Source organism: Delphinapterus leucas, chromosome 2 (genome assembly GCF_059928025.1).
Source record: "Delphinapterus leucas isolate spDelLeu-1000000601 "Yukka" chromosome 2, BTC_Dleu_Yukka2, whole genome shotgun sequence".
Classification (NCBI taxonomy): Eukaryota; Metazoa; Chordata; class Mammalia; order Artiodactyla; family Monodontidae; genus Delphinapterus; species Delphinapterus leucas.
In genome coordinates, this window is record NC_143130.1 from 13,765,211 (window position 1) to 13,787,499 (window position 22,289).

The 22,289-nt window shown below is 40.3% G+C and overlaps 1 protein-coding gene across 14 annotated transcripts in view; it reads right to left on the reverse strand.

Moving 5' to 3' along the window:
* Nucleotides 1-22,289, reverse strand: part of MLLT10 (MLLT10 histone lysine methyltransferase DOT1L cofactor) — a 253,478-nt gene that overhangs the window by 223,888 nt on the left and 7,301 nt on the right. The window contains exon 1 of one of the 14 annotated variants that reach the window (XM_022580476.2): nucleotides 12,512-12,697. The exons of the other annotated variants lie outside the window; for them this stretch is intronic. The gene's annotated coding sequence lies outside the window, so the exon portion shown is untranslated. Of the gene's footprint in view, nucleotides 1-12,511; nucleotides 12,698-22,289 lie in introns of those variants that run through there. 14 annotated transcript variants of the gene reach the window in all.

Sequence of the window (22,289 nt, forward strand, 5' to 3'; positions counted from 1 at the left end):
ATCCCACACGCCACACAGCTAAAAAATGCTAATCATCTGAGTCTTCAGCAAGTCGTAATAGTAACATCAAAGATCACTGATGACAGATCACCACGACAAATATAATAACGAGAAAGTTTGAAACATTGCAAGAATTACCAAAATGTGATACAGAAACATGAAGTGAGCAAATGCTGTTAGAAAAATGGCACAGACAGGCTTGCTCGATGAAGAGTTGCCACAAACCTTCAATTTGTTAAAAAAAGAAAATAAGTGCATCTGTGAGGCACAATAAAGTGAAGTGCAATAAAACGAGGTACGCCTATGTAGGGAAAACATAATTTAAAAGAGAGCAGCTTTCTCATCAGAAACCACAGAAGCCAGAAAGACATGACACAACAATAAAAGAGGAAGCCTCAAGGAAAATGAAAAAAATATATTAAACTGAATGAAGGGACTTCCCCGGTGGCTCAGTGGTTAAAAATCTGCCTGCCAATGCAAGGGACACGGGTTCGATCCCTGGTCCAGGAAGATCCCACATGCCGCAGAGCAACTAAGCCCATGCGCCACAACTCCTGAGCCACAACCACTGAAGCCCATGTGCTCTAGAGCACACGTGCCACAACTACCGAGCCTGTATGCTGCAACTACTGAAGCCCGCACACCTACAGTCTGTGCTCTGCAACGAAGAGCAGCCATCGCAATGAGAAGCCCATGCACCACAACAAAGAGTATCCCCCGCTCGCCACAACTAGAGAAAGCCCGCACGCAGCAACGAGGACCCAACACAGCCAAAAATAAATAAAATTCTTTTAAAAACTGCATGAAGGGCTTCCCTGGTGGTGCAATGGTTGAGAGTCCGCCTGCGGATGCAGGGGATGCGGGTTCGTGTCCCGGTCCAGGAAGATCCCACATGCCGCGGAGCGGCTGGGCCCGTGAGCCATGGCTGCTGAGCCTGCGTGACCAGAGCCTGTGCTCTGCTACGGGAGAGGCCACAAGAGTGAGAGGCCCGCGTATCGCAAAAAATAAAAAAAAGAAAAGAAAAAAAAATGCAAAATCAGTGAATGTAATCTACCATATTAACAGGCTAAAGGAAAAAAATTACATGCATCAATTGATGCAGAATAATTAACAAAATTCAGCACCCATACATGACTTTCAAAAAGCTGAGAATAATAGGAAAATAGGTAAATTTCCTCAACTGCATATAGAACATCTACAAAAAAACCTACTTAGTGACATCCTACTTAGTGGTTTGCATCACTGAGTGAATGCCTTCCCCCTAAGGTCAGAAAAAAGTATGTCCACTCTCAACAATCTTAACGAACATGGTGCTGAAATTTCTAGTCAAAACAATTAGGCAAGCATAAAAGGGCATATAAATTGAGAAGGAAGAAATAAAAATAACCCTATTTGCAGATGACACAATAATCAGAAAATAAAACTCCCAGAATAAGTAAATTCAACAAGGTCATAGGATGCAAGGTACATATAAAAATCAGTTGTTATTTCGAAACACTACCAATAAATGCGTGGACACCAAAATTAAACATACAACATTATATACAATTGCTTCCCACAAAATTAAATACTTATAAATCCACAAAACATGCACAGGACTTATAGGCTGAAAACTATGCCAAACTGAACAACAACAAAAAAAGACAAACAAGGAAGACCTAAATAAATGGAAAAACACAGAACGTTCATGGATTAGAACACTCAACAGAGTAAAGATGTCAGTTCTCCACAAATTGATATTCAGTTTAATGGTATCCTATCAAAATTCTAGCAAGATTTTTGGACCGATAAAGACAGGTTATTCTAAAATATACTCTTTTTTTTTTTTTTTTTTTGGCTGCTTTGGGTCTTCATTGCTGCGTGCAGGCCTCCTCTAGTTGCAGCAAGCAGGGACTACTCTTTGTTGCAGTGGCTTCTCTTGTTGCGGAGCACGGGCTCTAGGCGCACAGGCTAGCGGGCTCAACAGTTGTGGCACACGGGCTTAGTTGCTCCGCAGCACATGGGATCTTCCTGGACCAGGGCTCGAATCTGTGTCCCCTGCATTGGCATGGCAGGCAGATTTTTAACCACTGCGCCACCAGGGAAGTTCCTATACATATTTGTAAAAACCAACAATGCGGACTTCCCTGGTGGCGCAGTGGTTCGGGGGTCCGCCTGCCAATGCAGGAGACACAGGTTTCGGCCCTGGTCCAGGAGGACGCCATGTGCTGCGGAGCGGCTGAGCCCCTGCGCCACAGCTGCTGGGCCTGCACTCTGGAGCCCGCGTGCCACGGCTAGTGGGCTCGCATGCTGCAGCTGCTGAGGCCTGCGTGCCTGGAGCCCATGGTCGGCGGCCGGGGAGGCCACCACAGTAAAAGGCCCGCGCACCGCGGCGGGGAGTGGCCCCCGCTCACTGCAGCTGGAGGGGGCCCACGCGTGGCGGTGAGGACCTAACGCAGCCAAAAATAAAATTAAAAATAAATAAGAACTTCCCTGGTGGCACAGTGGTTAAGAATCCGCCTGCCACTGCAGGGATCGAACACGGTTTCAATCCCTGGTCCGGGAAGATCCCACATGCCTCGTAGCAACTAAGCCCGTGCGCCACAACTACTGAGCCTGCACTCTAGAGCCCAAGCACAACAACTACTGAAGCCCACACGCCCTAGAGCCCATGAGCAGCAGCTACTGAGCCCATGCACCGCAACTACTGAAGCCCAAACGCCTAGAGCCCATGCTCCACAACAAGAGAAGCCACTGCAATGAGAAACCCACACACAGCAACAAAAGAACAGCCCCCGCTCGCCACAACTAGAGGAAGCTTGCGCACAGCAATGATGCCTCAACGCAGCCAAAAATAAATTTAAAAATTTAAAAAAAAGAAAAAGAAAAGAACACAAACAACAAATGTTGGTGAGGATGTGGAGAAAATGGAACCCTTATGCATCGTTAGTGGGAAGGTACATTGGTGCAGCCACTGTGGTAAACAGTATGGCGGTTTTTAAAAAAACTAAAAATAGAACTACCATATGACCCAGCAATTCTACTCCTAGATAATACACCTGAAAAAAATAAGAACACTAATTTGAAAAGATATTTGCACCCCAATGTTCACAGCAGCATTATTTACAATTGCCAAGATACAGAAACAACCTAAGTGTCTATCAACAGATGAATGGATAAAGAAGATGTGACACACACATTACACACACACACATATACATGTATATACATATACCATGCAACACTACTCGGCCATAATAAAGAATGAAATTTTGCCATTTGCAACAACATGGATGGGCCTGGAGGGTATTGTGCTATGTGAAACAAGTCAGAGAGAGAAAGACAAATACTGTATGCTTTCACTTATATGTGGAACCTAAAAAACAAAACAAATTAATGAATATAACAAAACAGAACAGACTCAGATGCAGAGAAAAAAACTAGCGGTTACCAGTGGGGAAGGGCAAGACAGGGGTAGGGAATTAAGAGCTACAAACTACTATGTATAAAATAAATAAGCTACAAGGATATACTGCACAACACAGAAAATATAGCCAATATTTTATAATAACTATAAATGAAGTATAACCTTTAAAAACTGTGAATCACTATGTTATACACCTGTAACTCACATAATATTATATATCAACTATACCTCAACAAAAAACAATAATTAAAAAAATATATATATAAGTAGTTACAAGGGACTAAGCCTCGGGGCAGAAAGGAAACAGGTGTAGCTGTAAAAAGAGTACCATGAGGGATCCTTGTGGTAATGGATATATTCTGTTTGTTAACTGCATCAATTTCAATATCCTGGTGGGGATACCATCCTACAGTTCTTCAAGATGTTATTAGCATTGGGGAAAATGGATAAATGGGAACTGGGTAAATAGTAATTATATTATTTCTTACACCTGTATGTGACTCTACATTTGACACAAAAGGTTTAATTAAAAAATAATTGTAGGGACATCCCTGGTGGCGCAGTGCTTAAGAATCCACCTGCCAATGCAGGGTACACGGGTTCGAGCCCTGGTCCGGGAAGATCCCACATGCCGCAGAGCAACTAAGCCCGTGCACCACAGCGACTGAGCCTGTGCTCTAGAGCCCGTGAGCCACAACTACTGAGTGTGCGTGCTGCAACTACTGAAGCCTGCATGCCTAGAGCCCATCCTCCGCAACAAAATAAGCCACTGCAATAAGAAGCCCGTGAAGCACAACAAAGAGTAGCCTCTGCTTGACGCAACCAGAGAAAATGCACACGCAGCAACAAAGACCCAATGCAGCCATAAATAAATAAATAAATTTATTTAAAAATATAATAATAATAATTGTAGGGGACTTCCCTGTTGGTACAGTGGTTAAGAATCTGCCTGCCAATGCAGGGGATGCAGGTTCGAGCCCTGGTCCAGGAAGATCCCACATGCCGCGGAGCAACTAAGCCCATGCACTACAATTACTGAGCCTGCACTCTAGAGCCCATGAGCCACAACTACTGAGCCTGCATGCTGCAACTACTGAAGCCCACACGCCTAGAGCCCATGCTCCGTAACAAAAGCCACCACAATGAGAAGCCTGCGCACTGCAATAAAGAGTAGCCCCCGCTCGCCACAACTAGAGAAACCCCACACAGCAACGAAGACCCAATGCAGCCAAAAATTAAATAAATAAATAAATAAAAAGTTTTTTTTTTTTTTTTAAACTATTGATTTAAAAAAAAAAAATTGTAGGGACTTCCCTGCTGGTCCAGTGTTAAAGAATCCGCCTTCCAATGCAGGGGACGTGGGTTCAATCCCTGGTCAGGGGACAACTAAACCCGCACACCGCAACTACCAAGCCCTCACACCTCAACTAGAGAGCCTGCACGCTGCACGCTACAGGGCCCACATGCTCTGGAGCCCGTGCACCACAACTAGAAAGAGAAAACACACCACAACTAGAGAGAAGCCCACACGCCTCAACGAAGATCCCGCATACCACAACTAAGACCCAATGCAGCCAAAAAATAATAAATAAAATAAATAAATAAAATATAATTGTAAATGAACAATCTGAAAAGGAAATTAAGAAAACAATTAACTGCATTTATAAGACCATCAAAAAAGAAAGAAAGAAAACCTTGGGAATAAACTTATCCAGAGGCAAAAAACTTATACACTGAAAACTACATAATGTTGCTGAAAAAAATTAAAGGTGACACAAATAAATATAAGTTCACAGACTGGAAGAATGTTAATACATCATCACTATCCAAAGTGATCTACAGATTCAATGCAATTGATACCAAAATCCCAAGAACATTTTACGCAGAAATAGAAAAATTATTCCTAAAATTCGTTTGGAATCTCAAGGAACCCTGAATAGACACTAAAATCATGAAAATGAAGAACAAAGTCAGAGGACTCACACTTCCTGATTTCAAAACTTACTGCAAAGCTACAGTAACCAAAGTGGTCTGTACAGGCATAAAGGCAGACATATCAAAGAGAATAGAGAGCCCAGAAATAAATCCTTGCATGTACTACGGTCAAATGAGTTTTGATAAGGATGCCAAACCATTCAATGGGGGAAAATCACCTTTTCAATAAATGATGCTAGGAAAACTGGATATTCACATGCAAAACAATAAAGTTGGACTCTTACCTTACACCATATACAAAAATTAACCCAAAATGGATCAAAGACCTAAATAAATGTTAAGGGCTAAAACTTAAAAAACACTTAAAAGAGAAAATGTTACCAAAAAAAAAGAGAGAGAAAGAAAATGTAAGGGAAATCTTCATGACACTGGATATGGCAATGATTTCTTGGACATGACACCAAAAGCACAGGCATCAAAAAACAAAAATAGATAAACTGAACATCATTAAAATTAAAACTTTTGTGCATCAAAGAACATCAGCATAAGAATGAAGAAACCCACAGAATAGGAGAAAATATTTGTAAATCGTATATCTGATAATATCTAGATCCGAAACTAGATAAAGAATTCTTACAATTCAACAACAAAAAGACAAACAACCCAAATACAAAATGGGCAAAGAATTGAATAGGCATTTCTCCAAAGATTTACAAATGGCCAAAAAGCACATGAAAAGACGTTCAGCATCACTAACCATTAGGGAGATACAAATCAAAACCATAAGGAGGTAATACCACTTCATACCATTAACATGGTTATTATCAAAAAAATGAGCTGGAGGGGATGTGGAGAAATTGGAACCCTCATGCATTGCCAATAGCAACGTAAAACAGTGCAGCCATGGTGAAAAACATTTTGGCAGTTCCTCAAAAGTTGAACATAGAATTACCATATGATCCAGCAATTTCACTCCTAGTATATATCCCAAAAAACTGAAAACAGGGACTCAAGTAGATACCTGTACACCAATGTTCATAGTAGCATTATTCACAATAGTCAAAAGGTAGAAACAATCCAAGAGTCCATCAAAGCATGAATGGATAAATAAAATGTGGTACATACATACAATGGACTATTATTCAGCCATAAAAAGTAAATTCTGACGCATCTACAACATGGATGAACATTAAATGCTTTAATAACTAAGTGAAATAAAGGACAAATATTGCATGATCCCACTTAAATGAGGCATCTATAGCAGACAAATTTCATAAAATAGAAACTAGAATACTAGAAGTTACCAGGGGCTGGGGAGAGGGTGGTAGGGGGATTTCTTTAATGGGTACAGAGTGTCTGTTTGGGATGATGAAAAAGTTCCAGAAATAGATACTGGTGATGGTTATAAAACATTATGAATGTACTTAATGCCACTGAGCTGAATTGCATACTCAAAAATAGTTAAAATGGTAAATTTTTTGTTGTATACATTTTATCAGAATTAAAAAAGAAAACCTAACAACTAGACATTACTATGTTCATAGATTGAAAGATTCAAAACTGTAAATAGATGTCTCAAATTGATTTACAGAATCAATGCAAAGCTAATCAAAACACTAAATGGATTTTTCATGGAACAATAAGATTCTAAATGGTTATCAAATGCAAAGAGCAAGAGGCGAAATATTAAAAAGAAGAAAAAGACAAGAGGGAAATACTAATTTTATCTGACATATGTCCAGACTTTAAAAAGCTAGAGTAAAAAAGAAAAGTAGAAGCTAGAATAATTTTAAAACTGGTATCAGCATAAAGAACAGAACAGCAAGTCCAGAAACAAATATACACATATATGAACTGCTGATTCATGACACAGTGGCACAGTACAGCAAAAGTGGAAAGAATGGTGTTAAAGTAACTGGATGTTCCTTTTTAACATAATATGTAATATATATTATGCGTACAATATGTATAAAATATATAAATATATAATGTACGTAAAATAAATACGTTTTTCCCCCATTTCATTCTATACATAAAATCAAATCCAGATGAGTTGGTTATAGACCTAAATGTAAAAAGCAGTTAAAAAAAATAATTCTTTTATAGGAAAATCATTTCATGCCCTCAAGTTAGTAAAAGATTTAACAGGTTGCAAAAAACACTAAGCACCAAAAAAAAAAAAACCCTGAGAACAAAAAAAACCCACCTGAAAATTTTGACTACAGTGAAATTGAGAACTTTGCATTAAAAGGATAAAAAATGAACCACTGACACAGAGAAGCCATCTGCAAGTCACAAGTAAGAAAATCTTAATGGACTATAAATATACAAAAAGGGTTTCACCATCATTAGTAATCAGGGAATTGCAAAGTAAAAACCACAGTGAGACTACCAAAATGACTAAACTTAAAAAGACTGACATACTAAGCACTGGGTAAGGATGTAGAGCAAAAAAGCCATTCACTGGTGGGAAAGTAAAGTGAAATAACCACTTCTAAAAAAGGAGTGGCCTCCCTGGCAACCCAGCAACTCCACCTCTTCGTACATACCCTAGAGTAACATTTCTCAAGCTTTTTTGACCACGAACCACTCTAAGAAATATGTTTTATACTGCAACCCCACTACACAGAATACTAAAACTGCACTGTCAATTTTTTTCTGCTCTAGTTCATTTTTTAATGCTGGTTGCTCCCCACTAAATTGATTTTATGACCCTTTTTGGAGCAACCCCAGCAGTTTGATTAGTAGTGAGCTGAATTCCTGCAAGTGTACAAGAAAATTCACAAAAGTGTTCATAAATTGCAAAACACAGACAAAAATCTACATGTCCATCAACAGGAGAATGGACACTGGTGTAATTCAAATGCTGAAATCATGGAACAAAAGAAATTAATAAAGTACAGCTATATGCATCAAATAGATGAATCTCAAAAACAAAATGTAAATCAAAAAAAATCAATACAGCATTACTCCATTCACATGAAGTTCAAAACAGCCACAACTAAATAAAATACTGTTTAGAAGTAAAGGAAGAACAATTAACACAAAATTCAGCAGTTTCTCCTTCAGGTGAAGAGAGGAATGTGCTCAAAGGGAGGCACACAAGAGTCAAAGGTATGGGCAAAATGCTCTCTTTATTAAGCTTGGTCGCTAAATATACGAATACTCACTTTATTATTTTAAGTGTCCATATACTGGGTACACCCTCTTTTCTTTGCATCACAGATCTTACAATTAAAAATAAGTTAAATAAATAAATAAATAAATAAATAAATAAGTGATGAGGGGCTTCCCTGGTGGCACAGTGGTTAAGAATCCACCTGCAATGCACGGGACACCGGTTTGAGCCCTGGTCCGGGAAGATCCCACATGCCATGGAGCAACTAAGCCTGGACGCCACAACTACTGAGCCTGCTCTCTACAGCCTGCGAGCCACAACTAATGAAGCCCGTGCGCCTAGATCCCATGCTCTGCAACAAGAGAAGCCACCACAATGAGAAGCCTGCACACCGCAACGAAGAGTAGCCCCCGCTTGCTGCAACTAGAGAAAGCCCGCGCACAGCAACGAAGACCCAACACAGCCAAAACTAATCTTTTAAAAATAATAACAGGTGATGAAAATTCTACACATAAACACACACAAGTGAGAAAAGTAAATTAAAATGCACAGGGTTGGTCCAAAGAAATTAGGAGTCTTCGTTTGAATATGAGTAAAATATCAATACTCTTACAGTTTATAACGCACAACTATTTGTACAAAGGACAAAAGAAATATATTTTGACATACATTATCCATATATCAAAGAAACACAAAGGATGGAGTGTGTTTGGCAGAGAAAACTAGCACTTCCCCCCAAAAGTCAGTCGCCAAAAGCACTCAACCATCCATAAATATTAATCATACGTTGCCAAAGAAGTGAAGACAAAAAAAGCTTCTGGAAAGTCCTTTTTTTTTTTTTTTAATTTATTTATTTATTTTTGCCTGCGTTGGGTCTTCGTTGCTGCACACGAGCTTTCTCTAGTTGCGGCGAGCTGGAGCTACCCTTTACTGCAGTGAGCGGGCTTCTCACTGCGGTGGCTTCTCATGTTGCGGAGCACGGGCTCTAGATGTGCGGGTTTCAGTCGTTGTGGCACATGGGCTCAAGTAGTTGTGGCCCACGGGCTTAGCTGCTCCATGGCATGTGGGATCTTCCCAGACCAGGGCTCGAACCCGTGTCCCCTGCGTTGGCAGGCAGATTCTTAACCACCGCACCACCAGGGAAGCCCTGGAAAGTCTTAAGTGAAATGAAACTTTCATGTACAGAGATACAGCTCATCTAAACTACCCCATCCTAATTTGGTTTTTTTTTTGGCCACACAGCACGGCCAACAGGAATTTCCCCAACCAGGAATCAAACCCTGTGCCCCTTGCAGTGGAAGCGTGGAGTCTTAACCACTGGACCACCAGGGAAGTCCACTCCATCCTAATTTTAAAGACAAAAGGAATCAGCTAGGAACTACGGGCGTTAAAACGTACACATACAATAGCAGAAACTAATGAACCTCAGAAATGATCCAAACATGAGGGAATAGTGTCCTTATTATTGATAATATACTTCCTAATCCTACCATATTGATGCTATTTCACTTTCTCGTATTCTAAAACAACAGCAAGGACTTCCTTGGTGGCACAGTGGTTAAGAATCCATCCGCCTGCCAATGCATGGGACGGGGTTCAATCCCTGGTCCGGGAAGATTCCACATGCCGCGGAGCAACTAAGCCCGTGCGCCACAACTACTGAGTCTGTGCACTCTGGAGCCCACGTATCACAACTAGAGAGAAGCCCACGTGCCACAACCAGAGAAGCCCACACACCACATCGAAAGATCAATGAAGATCCTGCCACAATGAAGATGCTGCATGCCGCAACTAAGACCCGATGCAGCTAAATAAATAAATAACATCATCTCTGGAGAGCCCATAAATAAATAACATCATCTCTGGAGAGCCCAGGGTTCAAAACCTGGCTTACCCATTTTTATGTGACCCTGAACAAATCATTAAACCTCTTTGCCTCAAGTTGCCTCCTCATTAAAAAAATTTAGATTAAAATAGTACCTCTAATTTCATTGTCCTGTTGAGAGGGTGATGTGATGTATTCCTCTGTATTAAGCGCCTGACACTACTTGGCACGTTATTAGAGCTCCATGACATTTTGCACATGAGGAAACTGAGGCTTACGAGATAAAATTGCACAGGCATAAATCTAGTCCGTCTGACTCCAAAGCCCATGATCTTAACACTACTACCATACTACTTGGATATCTCTGCATGAGATTATGGATTTTTTTTTTTTTTTTTTTTTTTTGCGGTACGCGGGCCTCATACTACTTGGATATCTCTGCATGAGATTATGGATTTTTTTTTTTTTTTTTTTTTTTTTTTTTTGCGGTACGCGGGCCTCTCACTGCTGTGGCCTCTCCCGCCGCGGAGCACAGGCTCCGGACGCGCAGGCTCAGCGGCCACGGCCCACGGGCCCAGCCGCTCCGCGGAACGTGGGATCCTCCTGGACCGGGGCACGAACCCGCATCCCCTGCATCAGCAGGCGGACTCTCAACCACTGCGTCACCAGGGAAGCCCTGGATTATGGATTTTTTTTTCCAGTTATCTTTCTTTCTTTCCCTAATTATCAAAAACGAGTAGGCCTGCACTATACTAAAATCAGAGCAAAATTTTTTTTAGATAGAAGATAACAAATACTCTGCACTTTGGGAATCAGAGAACAGAAAAGTACTTGTAGCATCTGAAAATAAAATGCTGAAGTAATCTTTTGGGGTTATCTGTCTATTCATGGCTATGTGGAGGATACAGTGCAGAAAGTGAAAATAGGAGGGGTAGGGACAAGATAGATGGAAAAAGAAAAATTTACATCATGTTAGGGCAGCTATAATTTCTACTTGTCTCTAGAGCAATACCACCATAAATTTCTGACCCTACTATGTAACTACAGAACTAAATTTTTTATTGTTGGGGCCGGGGGGCGGTGGGGGAGGTTACCCAGCCATACCCTGTGCACATGTGTGAGAGTGGAAATACTGTGGACCTGACAAAAGAATTTTCACTGCACCAACAGTTAAGTAACACTATAGGAGATTGGGAAATAACAATCATATTTGCTTTACAGGAGATAATCTTGAAATGTTGGGGAGGGGGACAGTACTGAAAGGAGAGAGGTAAAAAGACAAGGGAGAAAAGTTCACTCTAAAAGTGTGTAATATGCTACCTTTTTGTAGAAAAGGAAGAAAAACAAGAGTCTATATATGTAGAAATATATACATACATGAATAAACTAGAAAAATGAATTAAAAACTAGTAACAACAGAGAAAGATGGAAAGCTAAACTGGGCAAATTAAGAGGAAGGTTTAGGAGGAAGAATTTTCACTGTGTATCTTTTTATATTTTTTGAGCCATGTCAATATATTATCTAACCAAAAGTTACATAATTTAAGCTGTTGAAATAATCTAGACAAAAAAATAATCAAGATTATGTCAGTGACTACAGAAGTAGAGAAATTAAATTTAAGATGCCTAGGATATCTAAATAGAGATATCCAAAAGCCAACTGCAAATATGGATCTAAAGGCTAGAAAATTTTTCAGGTGATAGTGATGCCTCGAGGCATCCATAAGCATGCCTAAGTTTACCTAGTGTGAGGTAATCAAATAAACAGGCCAGAAAAGTAATCATCGAACATAAATTTTAAACAAGTAAATAAGTAATGCCAAACAGGAATCCAAAAGGCAATGTTTAAAGAGGTACAAGTAGAAAACAGCTTATCAGAAGTTATGAGTAAAGAAAGTTGCAAGAAAGATGAGTGATCAGTTTTAAATGCTGAAAGTAGATCAAGTATAATGAAAAGTGAAAAAAAAATTTTGAATTTGGTCATATGAAGTTAATAGCAAAATCAATAGAGTGGTAGACTTAAGAGTCAAATGTAACAATGTGAAGAATGAATGAACAGCAATTTGTGATATTTTATTTACTTATTTATACCTAAAATTTTTTTCAGAAAAGGATTTGAGGCAGACTACAAATAAAGGACCTGTATTATAACAATAAAAAAAACAGAAAAATGAACAGTGAAAGCCAGTATGAGGGACATCCCCTGATTTAGGGAAACTGCTCTTACCCCTGACTCCAACTATGTAGTTCTAGTGAGGGTTGTCATTCATAGTACCCTCCCCACTCCAGCCACAGGGATGGTGGGTACATGATCCAAGACAGGCCAATCAGAGTCCTTCCCAGGATTCTTCAAGACAGCCCCTTCTTCTGGTAGAAGGGGCTAGGAAGATGAGAGCCAAGAGCTGCCAGCAGTCATGGTTCCAGCCTCATGAAGTAGAGAGTCTGTAGTATGAGAGAATGAAATCAACACGCAGAGAAACAGAGGTAAGAGGTGAAGTCCTAAACCCCACAGGACGAGGAGGAGAAAACAAATATACCAATAATCAGATTAACATAGCTGATGTAACTAAAGACCAGATTTGGTTCTGGGCTGCCTGATAGCCAGAACAAAAAGAAAAATAGAATACATATCATAGAGCTGTCAAAAAGGAGGAAATATACCAGATTCTAATGGGAGACACTTTTCCTTATGCTAAATTCTTAAAAGAATCTCTTGTACATGGATTTTCATATAAGGGTCACTGAAAGACAAAACGGACAGTGTCCATAATGAGAATGTTACAGCAAATGCTGATTTCATATGCTACTGCTTAAAATGACAATTAAGGGACTTCTCTAGCAGCCCAGTGGTTGTTAAGACTCCTTGCTTCCACGGGTTCAATGCCTGGTCAGGGAACTAAGATCCTGCATGCCACGCAGTGCGACCAAAAAAAAAAAAAACAATACGATTAAGTTACACCTTAATCATTAAGCACAACTGGAAGGCTAGACCACAGTAGGCAGTTGAAGAAGCAGAGATAACAACTAATGGTTTTATTCTTCCAGGAAGCCTGCAAGTAAAAGGTGAAAAATGTAAAGGGAAAGTAAAATCCATGGGAAGATTGAAAAACGACTGTGAGCTGCGTGGGAAAAAATCAAGTAAAAAGGACAGACTAAAAGAAAAAAAAAGGAAAAACAAGACCCTGGAAGAAGTGGGAAAAGACTACATCATGAGAACAGGCAGTTAATTCCACTTGAAAACTAACTCCTCTCCTTCCGAAAACTCCACTGAATGACATAAAAAGGGCAAAATCACAAAAGGGAAACAAACATAAAGAAAAACAACAGTTCTAAAACTTTGGAAGCTAAAAGGAAAAGAGTAGCAAATGACTTAGCAGATGAGAAAAGGCTGCTGCAGTAAGGCAAGTCCAAAAGCAACACGTCTCAGGCCACACGGCGCCCCAGCTGAGGGACCTCAGGCGCCACATCATAGTGGTGGTGCATGCCCCTGAGAGGGACGGGTTCAAGTATGGCTCAAAACAGGACAACAAGTACAGCTCAAAACAGGACGAGGGATAAGATAAAACCTGAAAGATAATCAATGCCCGCCCCCCAATCCCTTCTCTACACACTACCAGGTAACTCTCTCTCCCACAGCCGAGAAAACTGCACAAAGGGTAAGCAAAAGGAAATCTGGACCTTGAGACATCTGAGCAAAGGTGTACTGAAAAATCTAGTTCTAGATCATGAAATTCCAGCAACCAATGCCTCAAAGAATACTGGTAACCAGGTTGTGAATCCCAAACAGCTGACTGGAGGATTTTTCTCTGAATAAACTAACCAGTTGGTGGCATCCCAATAAAAGAACCCAGCTAGACACCTATAATGAAGCCTATCTGCCAACAATTTCTGCCACACACACAGAACTTCCAGCCACCTCATTAGGAGCCTGTCTTAAATTCAAATGGACGGCTACCAGTCACTAGATTTGTAAGCAAAGTCCGTAACAAGACAGGCCAAAACAAATGGTACAAAGGAACTCTGAGGAAAAGAGTCCCAGGAGCAGAAGAAAACTTCAGAACACTGAAACAAAACAAAAACAACCATCTGGTTAACATCCTCAGAGAATTAAGAGAAAATATTGCACTTAAGAAACAAAAGCAGAGGATAAAAAATAAACATTCAGAAAGCATAAAAGAGCCTCTGGAAATTAAAAGTATAATAGAATTTAGAAATTTAAGTGAAAGAATGGAAAATAAAGAAACTGCCTCAGAAAGTAAAACAGAAAGAAATAGATTAACTTAAATGCAAGATCAGTTCAAAAGGTCCAACATCCAAATAAAGAAAAATACAGAAAAAGCAAACAATGATAATAGAACTGAGGAACTGTCAAAAATAATTCCAAAAAATTCTCCCTTAACTCAACTCATGTTCCCTAACACGATTTACCAAATTGAAAGGGCCACTGTGTGCCCAGTACAATGAATGAGGGACAGTACACTAACTATCATGAGAAATAGCTGGTACACTGGCCACAGAAAACACTAAATCCAGAGAGAACAATCACATATAAAGGATTAGAAATCAGAACTTCATTGGTCTTCTTAAAAGAAACACTGACAGCTAAAAAGTAATGGAGAAATACCTTCAAAATTTTGAAGGAAACTTATTTCCAACCAAGAAAGAATTCCATACTCAGGCAAACTATCCATCAAGTAAGATGGTAAAACTTTTTTCCTTTTTGGAATTTTATAATGTATAGAAAATTGAATTTATAGACTACCTGATTCATTAAACAAGTGGAAAATTACATGAAGTGACTAGAAAGTATGCAAAGATTTAGCCTTAAATGAAGAACACAAGGAAAATGAAAATACAAGACAATTACTAATCCCAGGGAAAAAAAAATTTAAAAAGAAAACAATCTTAGTATGCTTTTGGCTCAGAAATGAACAAAATACTTAAATAGTCATAATAACGTAAAATTTTCTGTTTAACACTCCTGACTTAACCAAAATTTGTGATATACTGAAAGACAACATCTAAAACTGATACATCAAGAATAGCTGCTTCAGGCTTCCCTCGTGGCACAGTGATTAAGAATCCACCTGCCAAGGCAGGGGACACGGGTTCAAGCCCTGGTCCGGGAAGATCCCACATGCCACAGAGCAACTAAGCCCGTGCACCACAACTACTGAGCCTGCGTGCTGCAACTACTGAAGCCCACGTGCCTAGAGCCTGTGCTCCGCAACAAGACACCGCGATGAGAAGCCCGCACATCACAACGAAGAGTAGCCCCTGCTCGCCACAACTAGAGAAAGCCCACGCACAGCAATGAAGACCCAGTGCCACCAAAAATAAATAAATAAAAATAAATAAATAAATCTATTTTTTATAAAAAAGAACAGCTGCTTCTACATTCCTCGTCAAGAGTCAAGCAGCAAGGTACTGTTTTACTGTGTGTGCAAAAGAATCTTTTGGTACTACTGACTGTGCATTTTTCACTTTGATAAACATAAAAATTAAATCTAAACAAAAAATGGAATAAATAGGTACAATGGGCAATATATCAATGTACCCAATGTTTTCATTTCTCTTACTAGTTATGTAGGCAGGTTAGAAAAGGATACAAGCAAGTACTAAACGCCTACTTCATGTCAGCTGTTATGCTAAGTTTTTCTCACAGTAAAAGAAAGGAATTCAAGAAGTGAGACAACGGAAATTGGCTATTTGCTATTTTATGTATGGTGGTAAGCATTAAATCTGTTAACTTTTTAAAATCACCTCTTTCAAAGCTATAGGAACTCAGGATGCTACACTGAATTTAAAAGCAAAGAGTAGACATGAATCATCAGTAAGTGAAAAAAACGTTAGCAAATGTTAAACTTTGAAGGCATTCTATTTAAAGTATATAGGCTGGGACTTCCCTGGCAGTCCAGTGGTTAAGACTTCGCCTTACAATGCAAGGGGGTGCAGGTTCGATCCCTGGTCAGGGAGATAAGATCCCACATGCCTCACGACCAGAAAACCAAAACATAAAACTGAAGCAATACTGTAACAAATTCAATAAAGACTTTAAAAGTGGTCCACGTCAAAAACAAAATTTTAAATAAATAAATAAAGCATACAGGCTAAAAAGCTCGTACAGGAATAAAACGAAAAAAGTTATATATAATTTTTTTTTTTAAATTTTCGGCTGTATTGGGTCTTCGTTGCTGCACGCAGGCTTTTCTCTTGTTGCGGCAAGCGGGGCTACTCTTCACTGCGGTGTGCAGGCTTCTCATCACAGTGGCTTCTCTTGTTGCAGAGCACGGGCTCTAGGCGCACGGGCTTCAGTAGTTGTGGCACACGGGCTCAGTATTTGTGGCTCGCAGGCTCTAGAGTGCAGGCTCAGTAGTTGTGGTACACAGGCTTAGTTGCTCCTCGGCATGTGAGATCTTCCAGGGCCAGGACTCAAACCCGTGTCCCTACGTTAACCACTGCACCACGAGGGAAGGCCCTACAATACCTGTAGGAAGCCCCTACAATACCTGCGCGGAGCACAGGCTCCAGACACGCAGGCTCAGCGGCCATGGCCCACGGGCCCAGCCACTCCGCGGCACGTGGGATCCTCCCGGACCGGGGCACGAACCCATGTCCCCTGCATCAGCAGGCAGACTCTCAACCACTGTGCCACCAGGGAAGCTCCACAATACCTTTTTTAAACTGCCACTGAAGACGCCCCATCCTGGCTTCTTGTACTCTTAAGTCAGAGGTATATAAGATAAATAAATTTGAAGACAAATTTTTAATTATGTAGATAAAGGTAAATCTTCTTGTGGTACAAATAAAAAAGAACTTAAAAGCTAAAAGAATCAACATTAGTTCAAGCTGAGGCAGTCAATGAAGATACCTGATCTAATATATACCTTAGAGGCTGGGGTTGACTATGACACCAGCACAGACCCTAGATGTGCTGTGTAAGGACAGGAAATGAAAAAGGCCAATCCTACCGAAGGGGAATCTATCTCAAAAAAACATGGACTGGACCACTAAGACTAGAGAAAATTCATTCAAGAGGATAACTCAGCTGGGAGGAGAACCACTTTCAACCTTGCCCTCCCTTCTTTCTGCCTGGAACACCTCTCTGCAGTCACAATGACTGTCATGCTGTGACCGCAGAACAATGCTGAAAATGAAAACTATCTGCTAAGGTTGGTATAGTAGAAAGAAAGAAAGTCTGATCCCTAAAGATTTCACAGAGGGACTTCCCTGGTGGTCCAGTGGTTAGGACTCCGTGCTTCCACTATAGGGGGAACGGGTTCAATCCCTGGTCAGGCAACTAAGATCCCGCATGCCATGAGGTGCAGACTAAATAAATAAAGACCTCACAGAGCTGTCATAAAAGCTTCAAAGGAGTTTCTCAACTCCTTTCAAATAAGAAATCAGTAAATTTGTAAATTGCTAATCTGCAGAAGCCAGATTAATCTGTAATCTGGTCTTTGTTACTAGCAGCCAAAAGCAATTCTTAACAGCTACAGAGCAAATGCGAAAACTTCCCTCAGTGACACCTCCACAAACCCAGGTTAGAGGACCAGGAATCCCAAGAAAGAAAACAACTCTTAAAGATTAGCTCACAGTCAAAAATTACAAAGTATGTGAAGACATCTACCACCACAGTTAAAAAACAAAAAAAATGAAAGAATTCCAGAATCTCTGAGAAATTTTAAAGTAAGTATGTCTTGGGGACTTCCCTGGTGGCGCAGTGGTTAAGAATCTGCCTGCCAATGCAGGGGACACGGGTTCGAGCCCTAGTCCAGGAAGATCGCACATGCCGCAGATGAACTAAGCCCAGACGCCACAACTACTAAGCCTGCACTCTGGAGCCCACGAGCCACAACTACTGAGCCCACGTGCCGCAACTACTGAAGCCCATATGCCTAGAGCCCATGCTCTGCAACAAGAGAAGCCACTGCAATGAGAAGCACGTGCACCACAGCAAAGAGAAGCCCCCACTCGCCTCAACTAGAGAGAGTCCACGAGCAGCAATGAAGACCCAACGCAGCCATAAATAAATAAATAAATTGATTTATTTTTATAAAAAGTATGTTTTGGCCACGACTAAGAAGCCCGCATGCCACAATGAAGATCCCGCATGCCACAACTAAGACTTGGCACAGTGAAAATAAATAAATAATAAATATTTCTTTCTTAATAAAGTTTTTTTTTTTTTTAAGTGAAAGAAGGTTTATTCAGGCAGAAACCCACTCCATAGACAGAGCGTGGGCCGTCTCAGGAGGCAAGAGGCCAAAATAAGTTATGTTTTAAATATTCAAATAAGTAAATAAATATACTCCTTAAGACTACAATAGGGACTTCCCTGGTGGCGCAGTGGTTAAAAATACACCTGCCAATGCAGGGGACATGCATTCGATCCCTGGTCTGGGAAGATCCCACATGCCATGGAGCAACTAAGCTTGTGCACCATAACTACTGAGACTGCACTCTAGAGGCCATGAGCCACAACTACTGAGCCCACGTGCCACAACTACTGAAATCCGTGCTCCTAGAACCCATGCTCTGCAGCAAGAAGCCACCACAATGAGAGGCCCATGCATCGCAACGAAGAGTAGCCCCCGCTCGCCACAACTACGGAAAACCCACGTGTAACAACAAAGACCCAAAGCAACCAAAAATAAATAACTAAATAAAATTGATTCTTTAAAAAAAAAATAAGGTAGAATTAAAATGTAAACAACAATAAAACTGATTTTGCAAGGTAAAGAGAGTGAACATAAGGTGTCCTAAGGTCCTTGGTTTTGTTCAAAAGGAGTACAAAGATTAATCTTAGGGCTTCCCTGGTGGCACAGTGGTTAAGAATCCGCCTGCCAATGCAGGGGACACAGGTTCGAGCCCTGGCCCAAGAAGATCTCATGTGCCTCGGAGCAACTAAGCCCGTGCGCCACAACTACTGACCCCGCATGCAACAACTACTGAAGCCCGTGCACCTAGAGCCTGTGCTCTGCACGCAACAAGAGAAGTCACTGCAACGAGAAGCCCGCGCAACGCAACGAAGAGTAGCCCTCGCTCACCGCAACTAAAGAAAGCCCCGTGCACAGAAACAAAGACCCAGTGCAGCCAAAATTAATTAATTTTTTAAGAAAAAGATTAATCTTAGACTCACAGAAAAAATATAAAGTATGCACATTAAAATATTAAGGGCAATCACTAAAAGAAAAGAAATGGAACATATAACCTCCAAATCAGACCAGATTTTTTAAAAGAAGAATAAAGAATAATCACTCCAACTGAAGAAAAAAAAGAGGAAAAAAAATAAGCATGGTAAATAGATAACACAAAAATAGATAACACAAAATAGATAACACAAAATAAAAATTTAAGAAGCCCAAATGTATCAGTCATTACTGTAAATGTAAACAAATAATCTGTAGTGCATGTTAATACAGGTTCTTAGACTACATTTTTTTAAAAAACCAAGCTTCACTATATTTACAAGGATGTTCACTGCAGCACTATTTGTGGTTATGAAAAACTGGAAATCTAAATGACAATCAATAAAGGAATTAAATAAATTACAGTACATTCTGTGACAGAATACTAAAAAGCAGATAAAAAGAACGAACTAGATCAATATATATCAGTGTAGTGATGTCACAAGTAGCTATGTCACAAATCACAGAACACATATAGAATTTACCATTCCTGTAAAATAATACACTAGTTGGTGGTGTGTATGGATATATGCGTGTAGTAACAAGGAGTAAAACATAAATGGTGGTATATATATACAACAGACTATTACTCAGTCTTAAAAACAAGGAAATTCTGCCATCTGTGACAACATAGATGGACCCTGAAGGCATTATGCGAAATGAAACAAGTCAGACAGAGAAAACAAATACTATATGATCTCACTTATATATGGAACCTAAAAAAACCAAACTCAGAAACAGAGAACAGATTGGTGGTTGCCAGATGCAGTGGGTATGGGCTAGGGGAAATGGGTGAACGTGGTCAAAAGGCACAAACTTCCAGTTATAAGATAAGTGAGCTCTGGGGATGTAATGTACAGCATGGTGACTGTAGTTAACAACACTGTATTGTGTATTTGAAAGCTGCTAAGAATAAATCTTAAAAGTTCTCATCAAAAGAAAAAACAATTTGCAACTAGGTGAGGTGATGGATGTTAACTAAACCCTCTGTGGTAATCATTTTGCAATACATACATATATCAAATCATTACGTTGTACACCTTAAACATTCTGGTGTTACATATCAATTACAGCTCAATAAAACTGGCAAGAAAAACATATAGAGAGACTGGCCCCACAGACATTAAAAGGGTAATGGCTGACCCAAACTGGGGAGAATACAAATAGTACTTCAACTTAATTTTTTAATTTATTGTTCTTTTTAAGCACAAGGGAAGATGTGAAGCAAATATGAAGAATGGACATTTGTTCATTCTGGGTAGGGAACACACAGATGGTCATTTTATGTTTTATACTGCTCAGAACTACTCGTGATAATCAAATGCGTATTAATATAATTTTAATTTGTAGAATTAAATCTAAATATACACTTACTGTGATTAAGTGTATTTCATATGGTTTTACAGATTTATAGTAATTTATTTGCATTATGTATCTCAATAAGAAAAAAATTTAAAAATAAAATAGTGCATCCCTAGATCAATCCCTAAAGCCCTGGTTTTGAGTCCATCCAGTGGTTCCTCCCTAACAATGTAAAAAGCCAGGAAGAACTGAAATAAAGAGAGGCAGAGCAATAGAAGAAAGTTACAGCTCACCTCCTGGAGGAAAGGAATCATCTTTCACTTAGAGCAAGAAGAGCAAGACCTAAACAATGCAAATACTTAATGAGCTTTTGGCCATTTTATTTATTACACAATGCACTGTCAACACATTTTCCAAGCAGAATAATTAAATATCTAAAATATCCTCTCTCGGGCTTCCCTGGTGGCACAGTGGTTGAGAGTCCGCCTGCCGATGCAGGGGACATGGGTTCGTGCCCCGGTCCGGGAATATCCCACATGCCGCGGAGCGGCTAGGCCCATGAGCCATGGCCGCTGAGCCTGCGCGTCCGGAGCCTGTGATCCGCAGCGGGAGAGGCCGCAACAGTGAGAGGCCCACGTACCGCAAAAATAAATAAATAAATAAAATAAAATAAAATAAAATATCCTCTCTCTGTATCTCATTAAAATTGTATAAGTAGGTAAAATTTCTAATAAATCTCTTCAGCCTGTGGTAGTTACGAACAGTAAACACAAAAACAGTCATCAGAATTTCCCTGGTATCACAGTGGTTAAGAATCCACCTGCCAATGCAGGAGACATGGGTTTGATCCCTAATCCAGGAAGATCCCACATGCCGTGGAGCAACTACACCCATGTGCCACAACTACTGAAGCCTGCGTGCCTAGAGCCCGTGCTCTGTAACAAGAGAATCCACTGCAATGAGACGCCCACGTGACGCAATGAAGAGTAGCCCCCCCCGCAACTAGAGAAAGCCCATGCGCAGCAATGAAGACCCATCACAGCCAAAAATAAAATAAATTTACTTTTTAAAAATGTTAATTTAAAAAAAAAAAGAACACATACACATTAAATACAAAAACAGTCATCAGAACTTCCCTGGTGGCACAGTGGTTAAGAATCCACCTGCCAATGCAGGGGACATGGGTTTGATCCCTGACCCAGGAAGATCCCACATGCCACGGAACAACTAAGCCCATGCGCCACAACTACTGAGTCGGCGCTCTAGAGCCAGCGAGCCACAACTACAGAGCCCGCGCACCACAACTACTGAAGCCTGCGTGCCTAGAATCCACGCTCCCCAACAAGAGAAGCCCCCGCAATAAGAAGCCTGTGCATCGCAACAAAGAGTAGCCCCTCTTGCCGCAACTAGAGAAAATCCACGCACAGCAACAAAGACCCAATGCAGCCAAAAATAAATAAATAAATTTATTAAAGGAAAAAAAGAAAACAGTCATCAATGAGTGTTTTAACC